The sequence below is a fragment of the Ovis canadensis genome, chromosome 6 (genome assembly GCF_042477335.2).
Source record: "Ovis canadensis isolate MfBH-ARS-UI-01 breed Bighorn chromosome 6, ARS-UI_OviCan_v2, whole genome shotgun sequence".
Lineage (NCBI taxonomy): Eukaryota > Metazoa > Chordata > Mammalia > Artiodactyla > Bovidae > Ovis > Ovis canadensis.
In genome coordinates this window covers 66,829,755-66,832,893 of record NC_091250.1, presented here as the reverse complement: position 1 = coordinate 66,832,893, position 3,139 = coordinate 66,829,755, and the positions used below count along the sequence as shown (strand labels likewise).

At 48.5% G+C, this 3,139-nt stretch overlaps 1 pseudogene; it reads left to right on the top strand.

The window, feature by feature from the left end:
- The first annotated feature begins 338 nt into the window (after positions 1–338).
- Positions 339–2,416, top strand: LOC138442898 (polyadenylate-binding protein 4-like; annotated as a pseudogene).
- Positions 2,417–3,139: the final 723 nt, after the last annotated feature.

The window sequence follows — 3,139 nt, the reverse complement described above, 5'->3', positions numbered from 1 at the left end:
GGTCCCCTTCCGTTGGTCCAGTGGTGAGCCGCCCGTGCGCCTGCGTCCACATGCCAACCCCCGGTTGCACCGCGTGGCAGCCCAGTGCCCGCCGCCCTCCGAGTGCCGGCCTCCACACACTACATGTCCCCACTGCCCTTCGTCGGACCTGTGTGGGAAGCAGCTGTGCGCTCCGGCCGCCCAGGGCTTGCCGAGTCAGCACCAACAAATGGTTCGTTTCCCTCTTCCCCGGGCTGCAGTAATCTCAAACTGCCGGGAGCCCGAGGCCTATATTTATAGAGAAACGCACGTCCGGGAGGCCGCCGTGGGCACCGCTCAGGGTGGTGGGGACTGGGGAGATGAACGCTGTGGCCAGCATCTACCCCATGGCCTCCCTGTACGTGGGTGACCTGCACTCAGACATCACCGAGGCCATGCTGTACGAAAAGTTCAGTCCTGCGGGGCCTGTGCTGTCCATCCGGGTCTACCGCTATATGACCAACCGCTGCTCCCTGGGTTATGCCTACGTCAACTTCCAGCAGCCTGCCTTGGACACCATGAACTTTGATGTAATTAAGGGAAAGCCTATCCAAATCATGTGGTCTCAGAGGGATCCATCTCTGAGAAAGTCTGGTGTGGGAAGCGTCTTCATCAAGAACCTGGACAAATCTATAGATGACAAGGCACTTTATGATACTTCTGCTTTGGGGAACTTACTGTCCTGCAAGGTGGTGTGTGATGAAAACGGCTCTGAGGGTTATGCCTTTGTCCACTTTGAGACCCAGAAGGCTGCCGACAAGACCGTTGAGAAGATGAATGGCATGCTCCTCAATGACCGCACAGTGTTTGCGGGCAGATTCAAGTCTAGAAAAGAGCGGGAAGCTGAACTTGGAGCCAAAGCCAAGGAATTCACCAATGTTTACATCAGAAACTTCGGGGAAAAAGTTGATGATGAGAATCTGAAAGAGCTATTTAGCCAGTTTGGTAAGACCCTAAGTGTTAAGGTGATGAGAGATCCCAGTGGGAAATCCAAAGGCTGTGGAAGAGATGAATGGAAAAGAAATAACTGGGAAGGTCATTTTTGTTGTCTGTGCACAAAAGAAAGTGGAGTGGCAGGCCGAGTTAAAGCAAAAATTTGAACAGCTGAAGCAGGAGAGGATTAGTCGCTATCAGGGGGTGAATCTCTACCTTAAGAACTTGGATGAAACCATCGATGATGAGAAGTTAACGAAAGAGTTTTCTCCTTTTGGATCAATGGCCAGTCCTAAGGTGATGCTGGAGGATGCGAGAAGCAAAGGATTTGGATTTGTCTGCTTCTCATCCCCTGAAGAGGCAACCAAAGCAGTCACAGAGATGAATGGATGCATGGTGGGCTCCAAGCCACTGTATGTGACTCTGGCCCAGAGAAAGGAGGAGAGAAAGGCTCACCTGACCAGCTAGGATATGCAGCAGGTGGCTGGGATGAGGGCACTGCCCGCCAATGCCATCTTAAATCAGTTCCTGCCTGCAGCTGGGGTCTACTTTGTGCCAGCAGTTCCACAGATTTAGGGAAGATCACTGTGGTACACATCTAACCAGTTAGCACAGATGAGGCCTAATCCATGCTGGCAGCAAGGTGGGAGACCTCAAGGCTTCCAAGGAATGCCAAGTGCTATACACCAGTCTGGGCCTCATCCAGCTCTTCGCCATCTGGCTCCAACTGGTAATGCTCCAGCCTCTTGAGGCCTCCCTACTACCACTCAGAGAGTAGGGTCTGAGTGCCCTGACTGCTTGGCTATGGACTTTGGTGGGGCTGCTACCGCCCAGCAAGGGCTGACTGACAGCTGCCAGTCTGGAGGTGTTCCTAAACCTCTTACAGAACTTAGCGTCTCGTACCGCTGTTGCTGCCACTGCTCCTTGGACTGTTGCACCTTACAAATATGCGTCCAGCGTCCGCAGTCCTCACCCTGCCATCCAGCCCCTGCAGGCACCCTTGCCTATGGTCCGCGTTCAGGGGCAGGAGCCGCTGACCACTTCCATGCTGGCCACAGCACCCCCCCCCCACCTGGAACAGAAGCAGATGCTGGGTGAATGTCTGTTCCCACTCATCCAGACGATGCACTCAAACCTGGCTAGGAAGATAACTGGGATGCTGCTGGAGATCGACAGCTCGGAGCTGCTGCACATGCTGGATTCCCCCGAGTCTCTCTGCTCCAACGTGGATGAGGCTGTGGCGGTCCTTCAGGCTCATCATGCCAAGAAAGAAGCTGCTCATAAAGTGGGTGTTGTTGCTGCTGCTACCTCTTAGACAAGGATGAACCGATTCAAAAGCCAAATAAACCCTCATGGAATTCAGTTCAAGGTTTGAAGACTTCCTAGCTTGTCCTATGGACCTCAACACCAAGAACCGCATTTGCAAATTTAATAGCTCATTTTGTATCAAAAGGTCAATTATGAAGCACCTAGAATTTTTCAATTTAAAGAATGTATTCTCTGGGTTCTGCTATGGCTCAGACAGTGTTAGGTTTTCTTTTTTTTTTTTTTTTTTTTTCTATTGTGGGTTTTGATTTTTTTTCCCCAAGAAATTGGTTTTATTTGATGTACCCAAGTCTTAAGTTTCTCAATAAAGAAAAAAATCTCCATTAAAAAAAAAGAGAACTGAAAAAAGAGAATGGAAATAATAATGAATGAGAAAGAGAGATAACTATTGGCATAATTTGAGCTCTTGGAATCAAATGTAACTAAAGCCAGATTTCTCCACCTACTTCCTAATTACTGGAATCAGTAAATTCCTTTTAAAACATAATAATAGCACTATTGAATGTTAATGTAGCCGAATGTGAGCAGTAATCTCTCCCTGCTGTCTCAGATGTTTGCAGCCAGCCTAAAAGTAGAGGACAATGCTTTCAGTTCCAAATCCTCAGGTGAGGTTCTCATCTATTTTACAGACTCCCTAAAAGATCCTTTAACTAATTCAGCCTGCTATCACCTTTTACCCTGAGGATATTTGAAAGAAGAAAAACAGTAAGTCTAATTGTCCATATCTTCCTGTGGCTGAAATAGCACCAAACTTAACCCTATTGTTCAGACAAAAATCCAAAAGTTTTCCTTAGTTTCTCACTTCTCTTAACCTTTACTTCAAATCCTTTGGAAAGTCCAATGGCCGTACTTTTAAAATATA